The sequence below is a fragment of the Lissotriton vulgaris genome, chromosome 12 (genome assembly GCF_964263255.1).
Source record: "Lissotriton vulgaris chromosome 12, aLisVul1.2, whole genome shotgun sequence".
Classification (NCBI taxonomy): domain Eukaryota; kingdom Metazoa; phylum Chordata; class Amphibia; order Caudata; family Salamandridae; genus Lissotriton; species Lissotriton vulgaris.
In genome coordinates, this window is record NC_141700.1 from 659,530,867 (window position 1) to 659,557,990 (window position 27,124).

A 27,124-nucleotide genomic window follows, 5' to 3' on the forward strand; every position below is an offset into this window, starting at 1 on the left:
TGTAGAAACAATAAAGGGTCAGGTGCTGTTGCCAGAGAAGAAGCTCTTAAAGATAAGGAAAGAGGCGACAATGGTCTGAAGAAGAGATTTGGTAAATTTGAGAGACATATCAATGAAGATGTATTTTATTACCTTCAATTCAGGCAGTGTTTCTGGGTCCTCTTCATTACAGGGCCTTCCAACGTCTGAAGACATTGGAACTTTCAAAAGGTCTGTGGTACAGAGACGTGCTGATGTTATCAGGCGAGCCAAGAAAGGAGATAGAGTGGTGCTTAGAGAAACTGGAAGCCTGGCAAAGTTGAGCAAATTTTGGAATGCATCCAAATGTTGGTTTGGAGACAGATGCGAGCAGTTTAGGATGGGGAGCTTTGTGCTCAGCTCAGGAAACAGGTGGTGTTTGGAGTTTGAGTGAGCGGAAGGAGCATATAAATTGTTTAAAAATGAAGGCAGGAATGTTTGCATTGTAAAGTTTCAGATCACAGTTCCAGGGTGCAACCATTTTGTTAAATGGACAACATACTACAGTGTTGTGCCTGCTGCTCTGCGTGCTGTGGCAGAAGACTAAAAAAAAGGACCGGATCCCAAAGCTGAAAGCTTCGTGTTCTAACATTTCGGGATTCGGTCAGTTTCTGTTTTCAGGTTGCTTTCCTGCTCACATCTGGCTCCTGGGGTGCGATCCGGGGTCCTTCTCAGCTACTGGGTCAAGATCCAGCACCCTTCCCGGATCCTGCGGCAAGATCCGTCATCCTTCTCAGCTCTGTTGCGGTGGGATCCTGGTACTCCTCTCGTCTCAATAACACTCTTCTGCCCTGCAAAAGAAAGAAAAAAACACAACAAACAAGTCATTCTGTAATAATGTAACAGCGCTTATGCCCTGCTAAATCTTTAAATTGAAAAAACATTTAAATACAAATAATTATCTAAAGTAGATTCTCTTATCCTTGAAGATCGATTTCTTCCTTTTGTTGACTTAGCTGGACCTAGAGTGATCCTGTAAAATAGAAGGACATTAATTATTTCCCCCTAAATTTAAAGGGCACAGTATTACTTTCTCCTGAAGTTAAGGAGTAATATTCATAATTCCTGGTGTAAGGTTTCTATGTTGTACTAACATCTTGCTAGAGGACATTAGTGTTCACTGTAGATCTCCTGGTGTCATGGGTCATTTTCAGTAATACATAGGTGGGTGCTGCTGGATTCTTTTATTTTCTTGTCATTTTATATTGCATTCACCCCCTGACACTGCCAAGTTATCTTTTCCATAGATAAGAGACACAGATTACACTCAAATAGTTTTTGAAGTGTAATGGAAGAAGGTAAAAGCTAAGGTAGTTTAGGGAGAGAAACCTTGCCTATACCATTATTGCAATACAGTTCTTTCCTGCACACATATGTACACTATCTCTCTTTATAGGACATCTTCCCTGCTGACCAGTCCTATTCTTGAGTGGGAATGATCGTGGGACAACGTCACCTTTTCTTCTGGTCTTCCCTTCTTTCCTTGATTTACTACTGATGCTTTGGCTCAGTTGGGTACAGTGAGTGGCTAGGGGGAAGTTTAGAACTCTCATCTTGCATATCGTCCCTGCGGAATCGTAAGTAAGAATTTGACATACATAAACAAGTAAGGGGCAGATGGTCCAAAAGATTGGCAAGTTTAGCACAAAAAATGTGCGAGTTCTTTCTGGAGCACAAGATTGGTTTGAGAGCACAGTACCTATCAGGAAAGGAGAACTGGATTGCAAATTATAATTCAAGGAATGTCGTGGATTTGAGCAATGTTGAGCAATTTTGGAATGCATCCAAATGTTGTTTTGGAGAGTTATTTCATGAGGATTAAAAAGTATTTAGGACCATTGCAGGTAGATCTATTTGCACAAAGGTTGACTGATCAGTTTAAGATGTATTACAGTTGTAGACCTGATCCAGGAGCACAAGCAGTATATGGGTTTACCCAGCATTGTTCAGAGAGGAACGTTATGCTTCAGGTAAGGAGGCAGCGGTGTAAATTTGTTTTAGTGACTCTGTTTTGGATGACGCAGGCTTGGTTCCCATCAGTAATAGAGATGGTGGTGGGAATATCATATTTCATACAATTTTGCAAGGGTCTGTTCAGGGGAGTGAAAGGAGTAGAACATCTGTTGGTAGATGCAAATTCTCTCAACCTTCTAGTAAGGAAAATATCAGGAGATCATTAATATTCACAGGTCTTTTGGGGACAGCTTCAGATTTTCTTGAGTAGTTCTGGGCTCCAGGGACACACAAATTATAAAAAAAAGAGCATGGGGTGCATGGTTACGTTGGTGCTTGGCAATGCTTTTGGATCCCATGGTAGCAGATGAGATAACAGTGGCAAATATATTAGCGTATTTGTTTCAGAGAGGTTTCTAGTGAATTGTTATAGGTCTGCAGTTGCAGCTGGACATTCCTCAGTGAAAGGAGTTTTGATTAGTAGACGTCTGCTGAGTGATTTGTAGAGTTATGAAGAGGGTTTGGTCAAAGAGACCACCCGTGGCAAGATATGATTCAGTATGGGATCTCAATTTGATTTTTAGATAGTTTCAGGATTGGCTAGTGAATAAACATCTTGGTTTAAGAGAGTTAACTTGCTTTCAATACAGTAGAATAGCCATATATGTTTGCGGTTCTTGAACGCATGGGCCTGGGAAAGGAATATCTTGAGTGGGTTAAATTCCTGTATTCTGAGCCGCTCGCCCAGGTGGTGGTAAATTGGCATGTATCCACTGCGACATAGGCGTACATTTCCTGTCTCACTGCTCGGCCGTGCAGCGCTTTACAAAATTATGGCCCTTCGCGGCTTCCATACGCATTGCAAAATACCCAATTCAAGGTTCCCAATAGATATTTTAAGTCTATTGAAGGGGAACTCAGAAATTTGCGTTGGGACAGGAAGCCACTGTGTATCTCTTGGGCCCAAACTGGTCCGGGGGTAGTATGATGGAGGAATTGCCCTCCCTGACATCCGATGTTATTACTGGGCCGCACACTTGTCCTTAATAAATAAATGGATATATGGATCACCGCAAGACCATCAGCCATCTGTCCAATGGACAGATGGCTGATGGGCCACTGTGGATATATGGTGGAATTATACACAAATACAGGCGGGCAACAGTTCACTGGACCTACTGCTCTTATAAATACCTTATGGCACACTACCACTACAAAACTGGCTAGAAAAATAAATTAACACAAATGACACACCTTGTGGCAATATTGGGAAACGTAAGTAGATGCAAGGGATTTGATAAATGGGACATTATCGGGATTTCACAACTCAGTGACTTAATAAACCAGGTAAAATATTGACATTGGCTGAAATACAAATTGAATATAAGTTATCCACAAACAAAATCTTTCGGTATTCACAAATATGCCATGCCAAACTAAAAGCCACTAAAGAATCAGATGAAATCCTGGTAGTCTTCCCTCTAAAAGAAAGACTTTTTGCAGATCCTATGTTAATCAAGGCAATCTCATTCACGTACCATAAAATGATCAATAACTCACCTGACCTGATGACTAACCTATACTCACGCTGGCAGATTGATGTTGAGGAATTGGAGGATGAGAACTGGCGTGATGCACTGTCATCCCGATGGGAGGTGGCCATACTGTCAAGGTTGCGACTGGTCCAGCTAAAAGTTTTACAGTGTATATATATTTCATGTACGACACTAGTTAAAATGGACCGCAATAGCTCGATAGACTGTAGGAGGAGATGTGGGGTGGCGGGAACCTTTTATCATATACCCTGGGAATACCCCTTGATACTGGGAGGCAGTTAATCAGGTTGTGAGCGAGGTGAGTGGAATTGCACTAACACTATCCCCCAAGACATGTATCCTTAATATTTGGGACGCCACTGATTTTAACCATATGGAGCAACTGTGGGCGGTCAATGGGTTTATGATCGCTAAACGTAATGTAGCCCGCAAATGGGGAGTTCCAGACCCACCTACAATTGTAGATTGGAAACAAGACATTGATTTGTGTATGTTGGCGGAACGGGAAGTTTACACGAATAGAGATTGCCCCAAGAAATGGGTTAAGATATGGGGGAAATGGAATGCATATAGAGGCAATATCTACTTCTCCCCATCGGAACTGAGACGTGGGTTAGATATAGCAGAAGCGTGACAGGGAATCGGGATGGAGGGATGGGGTGGAACAGCGGTACGATGTTCAGTATCAGATCGTAATTTTTCGCTAATTGATCTGCAGTGATGCAAAATTGTAATCTACACATCATTGTAAAGGTTTAAATAAAAAGAGTTTTAAAAAAAAGAGAGTTAACCTGGAAGTTAACTACCTTGTTATGCTTGATCTCTTTTGAAAGGGTTTCGGATGTGAAGGCTTTGGAGGTAAGTTGATGGTTTTTTCAACCTGAAGGAGTACTTTCTGAGATTTGGAAAAGAACAAATATAATCTTGGAGTCTGTCTTTTATCCAAGTTTTGATGGAAATCCAAAGTTATGTGTTGTGTGCTAAGAGAGTACGAGTCTAGAATGAGTGAACATAGGAGTCACAGAACAGATCAGGTATTGATTTCAAATATCAAACTATATCATGGAGTAACAACAGCTACTATAGCAAGATGGGTGAAAGCAGTCATGAAAGGGGCTGGAATGAATTTATCACAGTTTAAACTGCATTCTGTTAGATGCACGGTGGTTAGCAAGACATATATGTTTGGAGGAAGATGGGAAGAAATTCTGAAATGTGGCTGACTGGAGTAATGCAGAAGAGTTCAGGAAATTCTATTTCAGACTAGTGGATCATGTTTTAAACAAGATGTTACAAAGTTTTGAACATCCATAATGCTAGCCTACTGTCTTGCCATAACATGTCGATTATCAGATGTTTTACTGCACAGAGAATTTTGATTTTATTAAAGACAAGGAGGATAGCATTATCTCTCACACCCACCCAGGTGTGGAGGGATTTGGATTATAAGTGGTTAAATAAAAATTATTGTTTAATATTTACTTGTTTCTGTTTAAAAGAGTTTTTGTTGTTGAGAAAATGCGATAGAATGGAATGGTGATTTGTTCTGCGTTCTGCGTTCTCACAGAGAATTAAAGGTCAAGGTCTGATTAAAGGATTAGAAGACGATTGACGGATTGCATTAGAACAAAAGAGGAAGAAGATGGCTCTTAGGAGGCTTTTATTGGACTGTACTTTTCTATCCTTTTGTTTGGTTGTTAGTGTTCTATTTGAGGTTCTTCAAAGTTGGTGTTTAGAAGTTGTAAATAAAGGGTAATATATAATGCTGACCTCCTCGTCTTTAATAAAATCATGATTCTCTATGCAGTGAAACCTCAGAGAATCAACATTTTCTCAGAACCTGAAACAAGGTTTGTAAAAGAGTGTTCTGTCTCTCTCTTTCACAAAGAGCCTCGCTGCTTTTAAACTGTCAGATCTGTGAGGAGAATCGTTCTATATTAAATGGATGTTGCAGCTTGAGCCTTCTTTAAATGAACTGATTAAGACTAAAGTACAGTCCAACAGCAGAAGTGCTCATTCAGGTATTAAATTGACAAAGTCCATGCTCCACAAACCTTTTCAAATCTTTTTTTAATATATGAATTTACTGATCTAACATTGGTTTCCACTTTGTTAGATTGGTATGTAGAAATAGGCTGCTGATATCACAATGTGTGCAAGCATAATTGTTGTAGGGCCTGTGGCTATCTTGGAGTGAAGTTTTATTTATTGAAAACCCATTCCAAAAGTGTCATCATACGTGTGCATGTACATCTTCATGTGTACATGCACGTTGGCACTCAAAAAGAAATGAGAAAAATATAGAACCAATTGAATCCTCAGAGTGGACCTCTTCATTGTTTGTGGCACACCATGCCAGTTGAATGATTATGGTTTTCTGTTGACCTTAGAAGTCTTAATAACATTGTTGATCAGTTTCCATTACCTAGGATTGATGGAATGTTGTCACTTACAAGGAATGCTAGATGTTTTCCAACATTGAATCTGTCCTAAGCATGTGTCACCAAATTCCTTTATAACCTGAAAGCTGTGCATTGACGGTGTTTATTATACCTTAGGAAATTATCAGTTTCAATGCATGCCATTTGTTCTTGCCTCTGCGGGGGCTGTCTTTCTGAGATTGAAGGGGAAATTAATTGGTCCTAGGCTGTGAGTAGTATGTTTGCAGGATGGCATCTTGATAATTGAAAAAACAAAAAGAACATGATGTTAGCTAAACTAAAGTGTTAGAAATCTATACTACTATTATAAAGGAAGAACTTTGAACCTTTGAGGTGGGTAAACTCGGGAACCACAGCGCCAATCCACACACCCGATACATCGTTGTAATCGTGAGGGTGTGCAGATGGACATAGGCTATATGAACTTAATAAATATATGTTATTTAAAAAATTTACCGAAAAAAAGTAGTCCCTTGGACGAAGCGCCGGCCGCGACGTGCGTGCTGACGTGAAGAGCGCGGGGAGGAACGGCATCCAGGACCGCGAGGAGGACCGACGGACATGGCGCGGGGAGGAGCAGTGAGGAGCAGTGACAGGAGGTGAGGAGCGGCGGACAGGCGGTGAGGAGCGGCGGACAGGCTGGGAGGAGCGGTGAGCGGCGGATGAGTTAGGTTATTTATTTATTTATTTAGGAGCGGTGAGCGGCGGAAAAATGAAGCAAAAATGACAATCGTGAGCAAGAGGAAGCAAACGGAGCATTACAAAAGTGAGCCAAACGGTGCATTACAGGAGGAAAAAGTTTCACGTTCCAGGCTCTTGCAGGCTCTTGCAGGAACAGCCCCATCTTTTATTACATCAAAAATCGTCCCCTCCATCCCCTGCAGACAACTCCGATCCTCCTCTCTGTCCCTACTGGTGGTGCCCAGATTCAAGAGGAGCAGAATGGGAGGCTCGATGTTCTCCGTTCTTGCTCCACAATTTTGGAATTCTCTACCTTTCCAAATGAGATCAACACCCTCGTATCTGGAGTTCCGGAGCACCCTGAAAACCAATTTGTTTGCACAGGTCTTTCAAATCTAAGCCGCATCACCCTCTCATTCAGGTATCATTTTCCTCTAGAGCGCCATGAAACCGCTTGGTGTACGAGCGCTCAATAAATATTTTTAAATTCAAATTCAAAGTTACGTGTGCATGTTACAAAAGCGTACAAAGTAAACATAGAGGTATAATGCTGCATTACAGGAGGAAAAAGTTATGTGTGCATGTTACAAAAGCATACAAAGTAAACATAGAGGTATAATACTGCAATATATGGAGGAAGGCTCCGGGGGACCCACGGACAACATCGGGGCGGGCGGGGGCCCTGAAGCCTAATTGCTACCGGACAACGTCGGGACGTGCTGCTAGTGTTAGAATAAAAGACCTTACAGCAGAAATTAGTAAATGGTAAACGTTTTCAGGGCAAATATCAGTTAGGATGTCATTAGTCCCAAAGCTAAATTGGTTGAAAACATCAAAAATGCAACTGCTCCTCAATCTAAGGACGACATGAGGTCATTTCTAAGCATGACAGAATTGTATTCAAAATTTGTTAAGAATTTCCCTGCTAAAATGTACAGTTTAAGAGGTTTGCTTAAGAGCAAATCTGAATTTGAGTTTTTCAGACTTTCATCAGATGTCATCCAATGAAATTAAAGAAGATATTATCAAAACACCAAATTTGCAATGTTAGGAACCCAAAGCAGACACCCTTGTTACTAAAGATGCCAGTGTTAAGGGAAGGGTTTAGGTGCAGTACTTCACCAACTTAATGAGAATGGCAATGAAGGAGTTCTTGCTTTTGAGTCATGCTTTCTTTGTCACCCTGAGATCAAATATTCTGTAATCTAAGGAGAGACATTAGGTTCCATTAGGGCTTTAGAATATTTCCAGAAGTATATATGAGGAAGGAAGTTTACCTATTTGCACTTACTTTACTGTTGAGTGATTATAAACGTTTGTGGGGATTCTGCATATACACAGAACTTTGTTCAGGAAAACAGGACCTCGGTGTAAAGGGGTTGTAACTTCCTCCCACCTTAGTACCCAAAATCTCCAACTGACTAGCTGTAGTGTCTCATTTGTTCTCCTACACAATCACGAAGCTACAAATGATGAGACAACCCAAAACACAACACTACCGACCTTCTCAGGAATCGCGATAGCAAGACATACCCTTTCACTCATTCACTCGTACTTGTCCACAATAAGGATTGTTAGAGTCACTGTATAGTTCAAAATGTTTATTTTAACTATCATCCTCTATAATGCAGTATATGAGCCACAACCAGCAGCAAAATGCATAAACATAAAACAGTTAGCATTGTTACAATACCATAGAATATAAATGGGGATTTCATCATATACAGGCAGTGGAAAAAGACTATAAGGCCTAACGACTCTCCCCTTGGTAAGTTGAAGTTTATTATATAAAGGAAGATCTCTGGGCTTTGTCAGCAGACCACATACCTTAGAGCCTAGATGGTAGGTTTACATCAAGGGACAGCTTAGCTCTTCTCCAAGGAAATGTCTCGCTCCAACGGTCTGTGAACAATATGCATCCCTGTAAAATCAAAGCACGAGTTTTCAGCAGTGCAGCTGTGTTTAGCAGGTTTTGTCTAGGTGGTAGGGACTGACCAGAACAGAATAACATGGGGCATATTTATCGACCTTGCACATTGTGTTCAGACTAAACTCCAGGAATAAGCAGAGAATGCAGAAAGCAGATAGTTCTCATGTGAAAGACACAAGCAGAGTCTTGCAAAATAAAGTCATGTAGTAACTTGCGCAAAAGCAGCATCATGGCAGCAGAGCTCATGCTAACTTAGCATTGTAGTCAATGACCCCAACAGCCATATAACAACACTTTTACCAAACATTATTGACAAGAGATTGGTCAGTCACAGCATCACCTAGAATTGCTAGAATGTCTATGCGCCTTCAAGATGTTTTGTATGATGATTTATATGTTCCTGCAACAAAACATTTTACTGCCAATTTTCTCAGTAGAATATCTACCAATGGTAGACTTTGTGACAATATATGAAGTGAGTATAGCATTGTAAGTGTTTTAGAACTTCATGATTGTAAAAAAGCTATTTTTGAAAAGAAATGGCATTTGGCGTTTTAGGCTGATGACCTTTTGAAGAAAGCAAAACTTTACACATGTGCTGGCTGGGATAATACCATAAAAAGTGACTGATAGTTGAAAGGGTATTGGGAATTCAGGAATGAGTTGAGTTTGTATGAACAACTTTTGTTGAGGGGAAACAGAGTTATTCTTCCTTCCAAATTGAGAAACAAAATTATTGCTTTGAGCCACAAGAGTCACTTAGCAATTGTTAACACGAAAACAAAAATGATAGAACTTTATTGTTCTTATTGTTTTATTTTCAAAGTAGATTGAAATGGAGGTGGTTAACAAGGTTGATACCAAAAGTGTAAATATGTTTACGAAAGGAAATTTGTAAATAAAGTTTTTCGGGGATGCACTTTAACTGATAATGGTATGCAGTTCAAGTCCTATGAAAAGGTTGAATTTTTTAGAAGTTTCTGGATGAAGCACACATTTACCTCATTATATCATCCAGCATTGTACTGTAGAGATGTTATTAAGGCCACCATTCAACTTGCAACTGTGCTGCATAGAACTGCGAGTATGACTTGGAAAATGGGCTTGCTGAAATATTAAACGCAAGTCTAGTGTGGAAAGCCTGTTTGTGATTATGAGAGGACACATTCAATATTCCAAGAATAATCCTGTTCGTATGAAGGGAATCAGTGTTATACTATGGAGTTCATATAACATAAAGAAAACTAAATCAGTTTCTCAATTGAAATGTAAAACATATTATTATTATTATCTCCTAATTTAATCATAATGAGATTGAAGTTGAAAATGTGATTTTGCTATCTAAAGATGTTTTGATGTCTGCTAATTTAAAAGCTCAATTTTTTAAAAGTGTGTTTGATTTATATTATACACCTGCTCGAATGTTAAAGTGGAGAAGAGGGCATGATGGTAAATGTTTTTGCTGTAAAGCTGACAATGCAGATAGCATACACATTTTCTTCTCTTGTCCTATATTAGGAAAATGTATTCAAGATATTGAAAATTTTGTGTCTTTAATCCTAAAGGTCAATTTAAAAATTACTCCATCTATGCTGATTTTAGGGAAGATCCCAGGTGATAGTCAATATAATGAACTTTATCGTTTTCAATATTTTATTTTCTTCATAATGACAGTAGCTCGGTTATGTATTGCAGTAGAGTGGCTTCAAGAAAAACCTCCACTATTTCAACAATGGCAAGCACGGTTATACAAACTGTATGAGTTAGAGTGGAGTCTTTTTTCGTTATCCCAATCAAGACGGAACAAAAAATTGGAATGGAAAATATGGGGGACTTTTTCAGATTTTTATGAGGCCTAAAGATCTTATGTTGTGTGTGTTTCCTTGTATATTTTCTATCGTATTTTTTTACCTTTTCTGTATACGCTCGTTTTCATTCATTATCAAATGTATTTCGTGATAGATATTTTGTTATGAATTGCGAATTATGACTCATGTGAATTATCCTTTGTACTTTGATTTTTGTCGTGTTCCAATAAAAAAAAAAAAAAAATGAAATGTAAAACCTATCATAAGCTCATCATGGAGTTAAAGCTGCTCATGTGCAGGGAGGCTAGTAAGTTTGTTTGAAATTTGGTAGAAAAGTACTCACAGGGGAGAGAGTAATTTCATGGTAGGAAAATACCCACAGGGGAGAGTAAATTCACAAGATAATGATGACAGTGTGCAGCGTTTGAGTAGAAATACGACTGCTGGATGGGGTAAGATAATGAGAAGGAAGTTGTATCTGACAACAAAAGTAATTTTAGGGGCTATGGATGTATGATGAGATTCAAAGTGATTCTACTGTGGATGAGAGTGTTACGAACCACTCATACTCTTATGATCCTTGTTGTGGAATGACTATGGACCAGGAATGTAATCTGTCCATTGAAATTCATGGAGAAGCTCCAGTAAAAAATGACCCATTGAGTGTACAACAAAGTGAGGAGGGACTGAGTATGACTTCTTCCTGTTTGGAGATTCTTCTCAAGTTAGCAGATATGTCAGGAAAACCAAATAACATGGGACATTTTAAGATTTTATTGTTGAAATGTAATGATGCATGGATTATAATGTTGATAATTCACTTTAATATGTATAGATATGTGTTTTTCTTCAGATGTTTCTTTTCACTTAGTTTTATTAAACACATAAGGGGTATTGTCTAGTGTTATGTAATTTATTAATTTGTAATTTAGTTTAATTAACCTCATTGTGAATGTAGTGAATGCCAGGTGTAGTGTGGAAAGTTCCTTTCTAGAATCAAATAACTTGCGGGGGAGCTTGAGATAGAGATTGAGAGGAGAACAATTGAAGAAAGTTTGACTTGCTTTTCTTACTGACAGGCAAGCAGTCTTTACAAGTCGTTTATAAAGCTTTATTACTCATTTACGAGTACAAGCATATCTAACAGGGTCTCCCTGGGTGCAAATAATAATTGCCCAAAAACCTTTATGCGATTTGCCTCTGTGCCTTTCAGCCCAAGTCACCGAATGATGGGACAATGGTCTAGCAGTAGGAGGGCAATGAAAGAACCCCTACACTGAGACAATTAAGCACATCTTCACAGCACCCGAGAAAATGAACAGTTAAGCTGCTAGAAACATAAACTCTCATTGTGAAGGTCATCTCACATGCTGAGTTTGGCACTGCCCCCACTCTGTACCTCCCAAAACACTTGTGTTTGAAAAACACATGTTGGACCATCTTGGTGCTGAGAAGGAGATGTTTATTGGATCACTGACAGAATATCTAAAACAGAAATATTGTGTGGACGTATTATTGTGTCACAAATATCGAATACCAAAATATCGAGAGGTAAGTATAGATTTACTATTGTAAACTCTACATCTACACACCTTGAAGTTATATATATATACGCGTAGACCGTCCTTTTTTTTGATGCACGTTATGTTTGCACTGGTGTGTAAATAACAATAAAACGCTAAAAACTACTGTGCTGTGCCGTGTCCTTTGATCCGTAAGAAGTGGAGAGAAGAAGCTGCGGTAATATATATATATATATATATATATATATATATATATATATATATATATATATATATATATATTCAAAAAGTGTAAAGTTGGTTGTGTCACATTTCAATGAAGCGAGTTGGAAGAAGGCTAAGCGCCGCAAGGTGTCCTCGTAATAAACAAAATGATGCCACTTACCCCGTGAGTGTGATTATCCTTTGGATGTGAGTTTTGATTTTACAAGGACCCACCACCATGTCAAATTGCACCGGCCGACAAGAGTGCAGAAGCAGCCGATAGTGGAACGAGGAGCAATAATTTTAAATAGCTGATTGCCCCGCTATTGCAGAAAGAAAACCCCACTGTTGAAAATGATTGTCAATCATCATAATTGTTGGAGCAGTACCATATGACTGACTCCTGCAGTTGGAGTTAGAAAGCTGCTGTGGTTTTCCGAGGGGCGGCAAAATGGGACACTTCAACCAGAAGCAACGGACACCTTTGGATTATGAGGGGGAACTGCACAGACGTACCCATCCAGGCAACATCGAGGGCGACTATGCCGCAGCGGGTGTGAGAACTGATGCACAGACGGGGATTGAAACATCGCTGTGCACCGCTGTGTTAAAGTTAGGTTTGGATATATCAGACAGGGGGAGGCTGGACATCGGTCTAGCACCCAATAGCAGCAGTTCTCTCTCTTTGCCACCGATCCTCATATCCAATGAGGCAAACTTTTCCAATTCAAAAAGTGTAACACAATCCTCATATCCAATGAGGCGAACTTTTCCAATTCAAAAAGTGTAACGTTGGTTGTGTCACATTTCAATGAAGCGAGCCGGAAGAAGGCTAATATATATATATATATATATATATATTCACTGAAAAAACCCTAGGTTTTACACACGTTATAGTTAGGAAGTAGCATTTAAAAAACCTATGAAATTCACTGGAAAAACTATAGGTTTGACACATGTTATAGTTAGCTGGACATTTTACTCATATAAAACCAATCATCCAGTGAATGGGTTAGTTCTGAAAATTAAATATGTTTTATATATGTATATCTGAAGGTTAATGGAAGAAGAATTGAGCATATAAGTGTATAAATAGCTGCTTTTTAGGTGAAAAATAGATTGTATTACTGACTGATTAAGTATATCTTGATGAGTACATGGGCTAATGAGTAATGTTTAAATATATACATATCTGTATCTGTCTCTCAGTTTCTATGTAAGTGGCTGCATGTGTTGGTGAGTAGCTATATGAGTGATACATAATGTCTATATAGGTTATTATTTGTTTGATTATTAGTTGGAGTGTCTGAGTGTCTAAGTGTCAATATGCTTCGTTGGGAGATCTTATGTAGTGCATAGATGCATGAATGAGTGACTTACTGTTTGTATGTGTTGTAGGCAGCATATATGCTAGACTGTATGGGTGAGTGAGTTTGTGTGGTAAAAGGCATATAGGTTATTATTTGTTTTTTTTCTGTATGAGTATATATATGACTGTCTAAGTGAATGAATAACTGTTTTAATAGTGTATTTCTGAGTAAGTACATATGTTTTAAACTAGTACATATAACTTATGTGTGAATAACTCTATGGTTGAGTGTCGGTGTGTAACAGGATGATCAGGATGTATCAGTGTATAAGAACATATGATGACTGAATACATATATGAGTGACTGTATATAATATATGATTGACTGTATATATCTGTTGATGAATAAGTGGTTGTGTATATAGATCTTCGAATTACTAAATAGGTGTGTTTTAAGTGGCATTGGTATGGCTATTGTATTGAAATTGTTATTTTCTACTTTTTGAGTGTCTGTAATAAAGGTTATATTAGGGTGAGTGAAGGTCTGCCACTCTTCCACAAGGATGATGTCATCAGTGATGTCATTTGAGATGTCATTAGTGGTGTCATGAGTGATGTCACTGACCATGTCATGAGTGATGTAATATGTGAAGTCATCAGCAGTGCATTGCGGGCGCGCGAGTTATAGTTAGCTGAAGTAACTATAACGGGGAATTTCATTGGTTTTATATGCGTAAAATGTCCAGCTAACTATAACATGTGTCAAACCTATAGTTTTTCCAGTGAATTTCATAGGTTTTTTAAATGCTACTTCCTAACTATAACGTGTGTAAAACCTAGGGTTTTTTCATTGAATTTCATAGGTTTTTGAAATGCTATTTCCTAACTATAACGTGTGTAAAACCCATGGTTTTTTCAGTGAATTTCATAGGTTTTTTGAATGCTAGTTCCTAAGTATGAAAGATATACCTGAAATAAATATCGACATACCAATCTTACGTGCACAACTGAGTGCACGCACCCACCTATTTATTTCATGAAAGCTTTCCAATTTAAACCTAATGAATTTCTTCATAGACCAATGAAAGAACTTATAGTACGTTAAGACACTGAACCTAGGCTTTTTTTTGTCATACAAACCTTTTAATTAAATGGAGCCAAATTTTTTTTAATCGTTTGTGCGTGACTGATTGTACACACCTTAATATTTTTTTTTTTTAAATATAAAAGGTTTTATAATTTAATAATTGTATACTTAAATCGAGCTCTAAAAATATGTGAAATCCGTATGTGTTTGAATTCACTTCTTTTCACGTTTTTAAACTTCACTAAAGAACATCGCTACTTCCAAATCACGTTCATAACTAGATAGTGTCACCGCCTACACGTCCTGAGAAGCGCATGTAAAGTCATGTGACTTGAAAACAACACTTGCAATTGGTTGTTGGTAGTTTCTATTCTGGAATTTACATGCAGCACTCCACCCACTTCCATCACTTTCTTTTCTACTCTCAATAGAGAACAACGTCGAACATCTTCCCGAAGACTTTGCTGCAATGGCTACCGTTCCGCATTCATCTTCCGAATCTGAAGAAAATGAGCGACCACCTTTGACTAGAAAAACGGAGGCCACGCTATTACCATCAGAAGTGACCAGCACATCTTCTGCAGAACGACCTGTATCTCCATCGAGTGCTGACATGGACTTGAAACCAAATCTGGCGAACGTGCACATGAAATGCAAGAACTGTGGAAAACTTCTTGTATACGGAGAGCAAAGCTTTATTCTAATTAAACACAAAATTGAGAGTCATAAATGCTCCAAGAAAAGTTACATTTCTTCACTTTATTTGGATAGTATGACATACTGAAAAATGTCGTAGCAACTTTAAGAAATCAAAAGCATCATAACACTTGTTTCCAAAAAAAAAAAAAAAAAAAAGTTCTTTTCAGAACTAACTCTTTGTACCAAAACGAGCTCCAAGAGCATATTAGCTGATATTTTCTCGCCACTTTCTTTTAGTGCGCGATCGGGTGCGCGCACCCACCTATCGCGTAGAGGCAGCGACACACGCATGTGAAGTCATGTGACTTTAGAACAACACTTCCAATTGGTTCTTACTAGTTTCTATTCTGCAATTTACTCTACCCACTTCCCTGGAAAACCAGTTTATCGAAAAACTTTTAAAGCCTCCTCTTATGAAACATTCGACATCGTTCACATAGCAGTGTAGTAAATAGCACTATATACACTCCGTTCCTTAATTATAAGAGACTTATTGCTATGTGAGAACAACTTTTGTTTCACGCGATAATGTGAAATGCTGAGCCTGTTACAGAATTTTCTTTCACATATATGTTACTATTCTCCTTCGAGCACTAACACCGTAGAAAATACCACCAATAGCGGTGATATTTTTTACACCGAGAACGGGCGATTTGTATCGCTTAGAGCCCTTACAATTATAAAGTTTTATTTCCTAAGTCTCTGATCTCTAACTGTGCAACGTGGCTCCCCTGTGTCGTAATGAGGTCCATAGACAAAAACTACAGGGCCAGCATTATACACATGCACAGAACCACAAAACCACAAGAGCCACCATGTTAATATATATCCTTAATATAATAAACCTCTGAGAATGGATACATATTTCCGTGGCACCCCATAACAGAAACGTGGCGTCCTCTAACTCTGCTCCATTACCAAACACCCTAACCCCCCGCCCCCTCACTCTTCACTAAACTCCGCACTCCACCCCACCCGGACCCCCTATTACAAACCCCAAACTACCCTCCCTGCCCAAGCCCACCATGAACCTCAAACCGCCCCTGGAAAACTTATAAGACACAGGATTACTAAAACTCAAAGAATAGGCAACAGGCAGATAATCTAAATAGTACATAAAGGCACATATTTTTTCCATAATACTATTGAAAAACATGTTCTATTTTTTATAAATCTATCATGCATCTGACCCTCTAGAACCGCTTTCAAAACGTGAACTATAAACCTCTACATTTCATTTTCAAACCATACACTTTCAATTACATTATTTATTTTTTTACAATTCATGTAATGTTACACACCTTTTCTAAAATACACCAGTCCCTGTTATTTATAAGGATTTATTTTCAGTCTTCATCAGTGACACTTTTTTAACATATAATGAAAATCACTGTAACTTTTTAAACGACAATGCTAACGCGGTAAAAATAACCCTCCATTTGCTTTCCTTTAAGAATGCAGACTATCTACCCCACGCATGCGTTTCTTGATATTTGCATTTGGCAGCGAATACCGATCTTGAATCGGAAGACATGAACAAGAGCTCCATTGTCACATTTAAAACTTAACGTAGCATCTGCTCACACACATATCTTTCACTTAGCTAACATTCACAGAAAACAGCATTGATGTAAAAAAAAATTGACCTTGCTTTACAACTTGCTCAAATGACTCCCATATTTTTTAACGCATCCTCCACTTCAAGACAGGCTACTTTTTTGATAACTACTAAGCAATATTTAAGTGACTAGACTCCTAGAAAATGTATCAAGTCATTCTGCTCCTCTCCACTGCATAGCCGGCGACCTAATTCTGTGGAGTTGCTATACAACCGGCAGTGCTGCGCCGTTTCCTTTACCATCTTGGGAAATTCAAAATGGATGTCCCTCCTGCCTTCGCAAACGAGCCGGACCACTTAGAACTATTTCGACAGAGAATGCTTCTGTACTACGGCACCTTAGCACTCTCAACTTTGAATACTTCATATCGATTATCATTTCGATATTCGTATTTCACCTGTGTGCAGCCTGTATTTCATTGCCTGAGCTGTGATTTCACGTGGGCCCTGGATTTATGTCTCTGCAATTTGGTACCTCCTGAAGCGAATTACAATCACCTCATGAATCCGTTACTTGATCATGAACAGCTTTGTTACAACGGAGGGTTTATGGCCTTTGCAGCGATACAAGGAGTTCTGGGTCATTGGAATATATTCGCAGCGGCGCAAGATTTCTTAACAGAGAGCTACATCGAAAACCCACCGAGCTGCCCTATGATGGTAAAAGACGCTCCAATAATGACAGATCATGAATGCTCCTTTCCTCTTCTCAATTGGATGGCTAACATGTTTTCAGATAATAACAGTGATTTCTTGTTAGAAGCACTTGCTGCCTATTTTGCCTACACAATGGACGGTTAACTCTTTCCTAACAGAGAACTACATCGAAAGCCCACCGAGCTGCCCTCTGATAATAAAAGAGGCTCCGATTTTAACAGATCATGAGTACTGCTTTACTCTTTTCCATTGGATAGCTGACATACTTTCAAATGATAAAAGTGATTTCCTGTTAGAAGCAGAAGCTACCTATTTTGCCTAAACAATGCTTCAATAACTCTTATACAAGCCATTGACGTCCTCATTTCCGTTTGCTTCCCTATATTCTTCACGTTCTTTTCCATATTTTCTTTTGAAGAACAGACCTATTGCCTTTACTAACAGTGGACATTATGATTTCGTGCTGGTTAAATTTTGGTCTTTTATGTGGACTACATTTGTTTCTTCAGCTACTCGATTTTCAACTTTATTTTTTTACAGTCTAATCTCAACAATTCTATTGCATATCTTATCTAAGGTTATTTCAAAAGTACTCGATGCAAAACTCGCTAATATATGCTACATGTGCCCTAATTAATGTGTAAATTTTAAACAAGTTTTTTATAACTGTAAACGCCATTTCGCATCTCAACTGCTTATTTCTGCCTCATACGCCTCTACTCCTTTAATTTCCTATAAAATTATGTTTTTAAAATACTTTACAGAAAAATATGTTCTTTCAACAATATTTCCATTATTACTTGTGCTGTATTTCAAATGCAATACTGCAACCTTCAAAAGATATCTCAATACAGTAGTTATCCTCAATAGTGATTTGCGCAGCATCCAACAGATTACATACATGCACCTCTCACCATTTTATGGCTTTTGGCGCCTTTTTTTTCCCCTCAAACACTGACATAACACAAACCTGATAGTGCTTCGCATGTAGACAGCTGATTCATAAAGTAATGATGTATAACCACTGCATTTTCATATATGGTTCCCTAACTGAAAGGCCAGAGACCTTCTTCCATTTATTAAAATATGATATACTTCCTTATAAGAGTGTACAATGTTTTTTTCCAACTATATTCATTTTTCTTCAACTATAGCGTTTGTATTCCATGTACTACTGACAATACCAATTACTGTGTTTTTTGCAATTTCTGTACTCATATTACATAATGATTTGCCTTTAAAACAGTACATTTCTAAATAAACATTTCAAATATTCTCGGTTTCTCTTTTAATCCATAATCTCAACTGAAATGATTTCATATTGAAAAACTATTCATGGGTCCACATAACCTTAATTGTAGTCACTGTGGACCTTATTTATGAAGACCTTCCGCCGCCGGTGCCTCATTTTTTAAAATGGGAAAAAGTGACGCACCGGTGGCGCAAGGCCTTCATAGATAAAGTCCTGAATGTTTTCTTTTCTCGACCTCACTTACTGATACTAGAACCTGCAAGCCAATTACTGCCCGTGAACTCTTTCTTAGTAGGTCGCGCACCGTACAGATGGTTGTACCTCTGTTAAAAATTTTTTTTTACTGTTACCAAACACCGCCACTGTTCCGCTTCACTCAGAGTTAATCACTGCTCCCACGCTTCTACAGGCCAGACGCTATGTCGTATTTCTCTCCTTATCACCCTTTCATCTCCACAATAACAAACAGTTCTCCGCCTGCCACCACAGAACAGAGTCAGATGCAGAGGCACCAAAGAGTGAACCCATCACCAACTGCCATCTCCGGCTGTTTCCATGGTTACACCTCATTCTGCACCTTGCTGAAGGCAGAGGTCAAAAGTTCATGTCTCAACGTTCTACAGCAAACTAAGAACACTGTTTTCCCTCCAGAAACACCTGCCAATCCACAACTCTGTTACATGTCTTTTTTTTTCACACCCAATAGTACTTTTCGTTTAACATAAACATTAACATACAACGTACTCTTCAATCTCCACTTATTACAATCAACCAATCATTTTTATCTTTTTAACCACACCCAGCCTCTTCCTTTTTCTTTATTTAGAATTTCAACTTCTAACTACCATTCCACTTCCAGAACCGATCGGAGGAAGACTACAAATCCCTTGAAAATGAAGGTCTGGCTAATAGGACACAGTTATATTCACTGGAGTGAAAAATATGCAGTAAGCAGACGAATTTGCAACCTCGGCTTACTAAATGTACACATAACATGGATTGCCAAAAGAGGATTGAAATGTCACCAATTGATTCCATTGGTGAAAACTTTTATGCATCTCCGAGAACCAGACCTTATAATTGTGCATGTGGTGGGAACGATCTAGGCACAATCACTGGGGTAGGTCTGGAAATGCTTCTAAAAGACACCTTTCGACAATTGATGACACTTTTTCCTCGACCTGCCTTGGTATATTCCAATATATGCCAAAGACAGAAATGGAATTGGTCCAATCAACATTGTGCACAATTTGAGAAAGCAAGGAGACATGTAAATAAATATGTTTCTGCGTTCCTCAGAGATTATAGCATGGGTTCTATTTACCACAACAACTTGCGATACCACATGCAAGACGTCTATAGGAGAGACGGTGTTCATTTCACGAATGAAGGAAACAGAATCTTCCTCTGCAACATCAGGCTCTGCATCGGTACTTACTTATAAATGCAGAAAACACTCAATTAACACAAGGGCTCTTTTCAGAGCCACCTTATATCTAAGCACTCAAACTTCTGATTTATCTCCATTTTCACACTCTTGTAAATAGGTGTGCGCGACCGGGTGCGCGCACCCCGTATTTTTTTTCGGAAAAAAATTATATCTTTTCGCGTTTAAGGGCCTTACTGCACACCCCGAGAAAACCTACGCAGCAAGACAATCTCTACCTTCTCCCCTTTCCATGTTTCAACGCTTTGAAATGAACAATATATTTACTCGCAGTTACAAAATGGCGGACAAAACTTCCTGATTTCCTTCGAATCGAACGTTAACAGACGTCACGCAGCAAAAAGAAATTCCGCTCACGCGCAGCCGCTTGAGTGCGCGCACGCGTGCGCGCCTATAGATATATAATTGACTTTAACTTTAATTTTCTCAACAACTACTGAACAGATTTACACCATTCCAAAAAAAGCGTAATCTGCGAACCGGACTCTACAGTTTTGCCAAATTTCTTATAAATCCATTCAGCCGTTCGACCTGTAGCCGAGTCTTAAGGTCCTATGGAAAATAACATGCAGAAAACACGTTTTGGGACCCCCCTTATATCTCAGCCCCCACTTGACCAATCCCCCCCAAACTTTCAGGGAAGGAGCGCAGCGGACCGAGCCATCTTCTTTGAGAAACTCGCTAAGATTCTTCAACCAGGGCCAAAGTTATTCCAAATAGAATGTTGAGGATTTCCTATGGAAAACAATCCTAACTATAACTACCTACTGGCGACCGGCAGTAGGTAATATATATATATATATATATATATATATATATATATATATATATATATATATATATATATATATATATATATATATATATATATATATATATATATATATATATATATATAGATATATATATAGATATATATATATATATATATATATATATATATATATATATATATATATATATAGTGGAGAGGTGTGGCTCACTGGTTAGAGGCGGCAGACCCGAGTGCAGAGAACGGCCCGGGACCAGGGTTCGATTCCCGACGCGGCAGGGTCTTGGACCAGGATCAGCGGACTGATAATTCTCGCATCGGTGCCTACTCCGACCAGGGAGCACACTCGGCAACTCTGGGCATTAGCTTGCCTCATCTCCACAACGGCCCCACACAAACGCCGGGGATGCCTGGTTTCACCTTGGAGACCCCCAGGAGGGACTATCTCACAGGGAAAGCCAGGACGGGTTCCCCAGCGGTCTATAGCGCTACGAGGCCTCCGGGTAGCAGTGCGCTTTACAAGACACAACAATTTATATATATATATATATATATATAACATATAGTTAGGACCTAGTTTCCATAGGAAATCCGCAACATTCTATTGGGAATAACTTTGGCGCCGGTTGTTGAATCTTTGCGAATTTCTCAAAGAAGATGGCCCGTTCCGCACTGCCCCTTCCCTGAAAGTCTAGGGGTAGATTTGTCAAGTGGGGGCCGAGTAAAAAGGGCGGTCCCAAAACATGTTTTCCCCACAATAATTTCCATAGGACCTTTAGACACGGCTACAGCCCGAACCGCTGAACGGAATTACACCAAATTTCGCAAAATGGTAGAGTCTGATTCACAGATTGCCCTTTTGCTTAAATGGTGTAAATCCCTCCAGTAGTTCCTGAGAAAATTAAGAGAGAAAAAATGTATATATCTGGGCGGAGCCTAACCACACATCTCATCGTGAGATCTGATTGGCTGTCAGCACTTCATCCAAGAAGTGTTGGCAGCCATCTTGGGACCAATATACATGATAGCACCTCATTGAAAAGCATTGCAGTTAATAGAAGGTTTTAGGACTTTAGTTACATTATAAATCATTTGTTGATGGTACCATACTCATTTTAGGAATTGTGGTGTGTTCTAAGGTGATTTTACCATGTGAAAAAGCCTTCTGCTGGGATATCATGAATCATGTTTGAAAGAAAACTATTATCTCATGCTTTTCCCACAGTGGTTTGGAAGGGGATCTATAAGCTAAACTGAAAGCATATTTTCTGTAAATTCACATTATCTTTCTCAGTCATGTGAGAATGAAGTCTGACATTCTCAGTAAAACATGTACATCCAACAAGGACAGAGACTGTCAGTTGATTCCTTTGTGTTCTACTGCAGCTTCCCAGACTGTTCTAAAGAACAACTAGAGTGCTAACAGTCCTACTTATTACAAAGGTATGGCACGCCTGAAGCCATCTTGATTGGAATAAAGTGGTAACTCTTAAAACATTTAATTTAAAAAGGAACTAAATGAGGGGGTATATTTTGCCATAGAATGTATGATTAGTGCTGCAGAAAGAAAAATTAGGGCACATTTTGAGTGACTTCTCAAATCCTCTTCTATCTCATTAAAATATTCTGACATGCAGTCTCCCAAGATGGCCACCAGAGACAAAAGAGCCCAATGACAGAATGTCCCAGAGTGTTCTAAAGAACAACTAGAGCGCTAACAGTCTTACTTATGACAAAAGTATGGCACACCAGAAGCCATCTTGATTGGAATGAAGTGGTAAGTCTGAAAACATTTAATTTAAAAAGGAACAAAATGAGGGGTTCATTTTGACATAGAAAAGATGATTAGTGCTTCAGAAAGAAAAATTAGGGCCTATTTTGAGTGACTTCTCAAATCGTCTTCTATTTCATTAAAACATTCTGACAAGCAGACTGAAACAGGCACTTTCAATACCAGCAGCAGACTTCCCTGGTGAGCAGTAGCTTTACTACAGTGATCTAATAAGCAACTAGCGTGCTAACATTCTGAATTTATGGCAAATGTGTGTCACATCTGAATGCCTTCTTGATAGAATCAAAGTAGAAAACTGAAAGTATTTCCTACTGAGGAGACTGTAGTAAATTAGGAAATTAGGAAACTTCATAACAAATAAGTCTCCCAAGATGGCCACCAGAGACAAAAGAGCCCAAATGTAGCACAAATATCCCCCAGATGTAGCCCAAGTATAGCCCAATGACAGAATGTCCCAGAGTGTCCTAAAGAACAACTAGAGTGCTAACAGTCTTACTTATGACAAAAGTATGGCACACCTGAAGTCATCTTGATTGGTATAAAGTGGTAACACTTAAAACATTTAATTTGCAAAGGAATAAAATGAGGGGGTTCATTTTGCCATATAAATTATGATTAGTGCTGAAGAAAGAAAAATTAGGGCACATTTTGACTTCTCAAATCCTCTTCTATTTCATTAAAAAAATTCTGACATGCAGACTGAAACATACACTTTGAATACCAGCAGCAGACTTCCCTGGTGAGCAGTAGCTTTACTACAGTGATCTAATGAGCAACTAGAGTGCTAACATTCAGAATTTATGGCAAATGTGTGACACATCTGAATTCCTTCTTGATGGAACCAAAGTAAACAAGCATTGAAAATGCAATAGATCTCGCCCTCGTTTAAGTTAAAGCCATTCTGTTTGTATTGAGGTGGCTTTTTAGCTTTGCTTTTATTACTGTTTTTCAAACTTTCATGTAAATACCATGCATATGTATGCATATATGTATATGTATGCATGCATTTATATTTGTATTTATATAGATATGCAGATTATATATGTTTATATATGTGTATATATAGGCGGCTGTGACCGTCGAAACGCGTCAATCCTAATGCACTAAGAAAAATAAATACTTGTTTCTGAACTAAGACCCCACGGAGTCAGCGCCTGATTGCTAATGTGATCGTCAGGATTGGAGAAAATATATATATATATATATATATATATATATATATATTCCACGCACTTCTAACTCGGTTGAGTTAACAAATGGCAAGCACACAGGTATCCGTTTTCAGATGTTTATTTCACAAACCCCTCACCCCCGACAGACGCGTTTTGCTTTGCAGCTATATATATACACATTACCTACTGGCGGTTGCCAGTAGGTATATATAGTTAGGACCTAGTTTCCATAGGAAATCCGCAACATTCTATTGGGAATAACTTTGGCGCCGGTTGTTGAATCTTTGCGAATTTCTCAAAGAAGATGGCCCGTTCCGCACCGCTTCTTCCCTGAAAGTCTCGGGTAGATTCGTCAAGCGGGGGCCGAGAAAAAAGGGGGGTCCCAAAACGTGTTTTCCCCATGTTAATTTCCATAGGACCTTTAGACACGGCTACAGCCCAAACCGCTGAATGGAATTACACCAAATTTGGCAAAATAGTAGATTCGCAGATCATAGTTCCTGAGAAAATTAAGAGAGAAAAAATTTATATATAAGCACGTAAAGTGCGCGCACCCGTGCACGCACATACGCGTACGGTACGCGTACCTTCCCGTGCACGAGCTGCATGCTGATTGGCTGCCACAGTCTGTCAACACTTCAACACAGAAATTGTTGGCAGCCGTCTTGTGCCTCAGTAGACTGAGGCAGAAGAAAGCAGAAAAACAAATGTGTAGAACTCAAAAAGGGGGCAGGGTAGAAGCACCCTGACCCCCTAGGGTTGCTCAGGGGGTCCCAAAGGATCCCCAAGGCAAAAAAAAATACAAAACATTTTTTTTTAAATCGCGGGGTACGCATACCGTACCCGTACGGTGCGCGTACCGTACGCGCACCCCGCCATTTTTCACCCAAAAAAAATAATTAAAAAATTTGCCTTGGGGGTCCTGTGGGATCCCCTGAGCAACCCTAGGGGGTCAGGTTGCTTCTACAATGCCCCCTTTTTGAGTTCTAAATCTTTCAGAGCACGAGCTGCAAGCTCATTGGCTTTCAACACTTCAAACCAGGAAGTGTTGGCAGCCATCTTGTGCTCGGTAGACCGAGGCACAAGACAACAGAAAAACAAACATGTAGAACACAAAAAGAGGGCAGGGTAGAAACACACTGAGCCCCTAGGCATGCCCTCTCTACAGGGCGCGTTTGCATAGTTTAAGATGGGGAATTAATTCCTGTTCAATCCAGAGGTACCCTAGAGGGAACTAGTCCAGCAGGTATCTCCAGTATGCGCCATGGAGCTGCGCTGCAGAGTGTTGTAAAAAGGGGGCGTGCCTTCTGAACACCTGCCTGCAAAAATATAGTAAATCAGTATAAAAAACATAACAATTAATACATTTAAAAATTGTCATTTAAAAAACCTTCGAAATTCACTGAAAAAACCATAGGTTTCATGCCTTATATAGTTAGGAATTAGCATTTAAAAAACCTTGCAAATTCACTTAAAAAAACAAAGGTTTCAGACCTTATATAGTTAGGAATTAGCATTTAAAAACCTTTGAAATTCACTGAAAAAAACATGGGTTTCAGACCTTATATAGTTAGGAATTAGCATTTAAAAAAGCTTTAAAATTCACTCAAAAAACTATAAGTTTTAGGGGTGTTATAGTTAGCTGGATAATTCACTCATACAAAACCATTGAAATTGCTCCTATATAGATAGTTGTACTAACCATATTTCGCGCACCCGCAATCCACTGCTGATGATGTCACATATTACATCATTCATGACATGGTCAGTGACATCACTGATGACATCATCCACGTGACAATCACATACACCTTTTCATACACTAGTAAAATCTTTCATCACTCTTTGTAAAATACAGAGTATCATATTTGAATCCATTGACAAAGCAATACAAGTATCTAAAAACCCACTCAGTGATTCCTAGATGTATACACACATCTGATCACTTACCTGTAGATTCACTCATACATGCTGTCAATGAACAATAGAACACTATCAAAAATTCTTATACACCTATATCAACATTACACACCAGCACACATCATATTCACTTATGAAGTCATCCTACTCACTTATGCAAACAATGGATCATACTTACAAACTTACTTAGCTACACACTTATACAAACACCACTTCATCTATTCATTTAGATAGTAAGTCATACTTAGTGTGTTATAAAATCATTATTACAGGTATACAGTTATCCATACAGTCACTCATTGAGTCTTATGTATACTTATTAATATACAACAACTGACACATACACTGTCTTTTATTTTTCTAGTTCGTTGGACATGTACCATTGAGAAATATATTTGCTCATCACCACACCCATAAAGATATTCACTCACCCAAACAACTGTTAGAACATGTAGTTTTAACTTCCTATATCTACTGAATCAACTATTCACACATCTTTGGGCAGTCACACACCCCCCACCGAACCACACACACATTCACTCTCCCATACAAATACTCAGGTAACTAATCAATAACTAATACAGACTTTCACATAGCTAGTAACCAACTGGAGAACCAGTTTACACAACAACTGACAAAGTGATACAGATATTCACACAGTTTAGTCACTATCCACTATATTTAGTGAGACACTATAAATTGGTCAAGTAAACAGTCAATCACACTGCTACTAAATCCTCCATCCAAATATTTATTTTTATGTATCCACTCATTCTTCAATGCAAATTGCTATATATATAATGCATATTTAAATAACGAAGCAAACCACATTCACTGGATGATGTCATCAGTGATGTCATCAGTGATGTCATTTGAGATGTCATCAGTGATGTCACTGACCATGTCATGTAAAATAAATTATAATAAAGTTTTAAAATCCAGATAACCGCGGAAAACAGTTCATAACTTTATCTTATTCATATAAGTGGATTGCCAGTTCTTCCGTCACGTTCAGACCTTTTGGGGTTAGACAATCAAAGTCCACAATGTATTTGGACTCAAGTTTCCTGACAAACAAAGCAGTTAGCATTACGATGTAAGTGAATGAATTTGACACTATAAGATGGCCGCCATCGTTTCATGCTTTTCCATGTGATGTAAATATGAGCACAAGTGGGTGTTGCTTAAATATCGGCAATGGTAGCCACAAGACGAGCGTGACCAAGCCGTAATGGCGAAACGCGTCGTGAAACTTTTCTCAACTGCCGAATAAATCTTTTTGAAC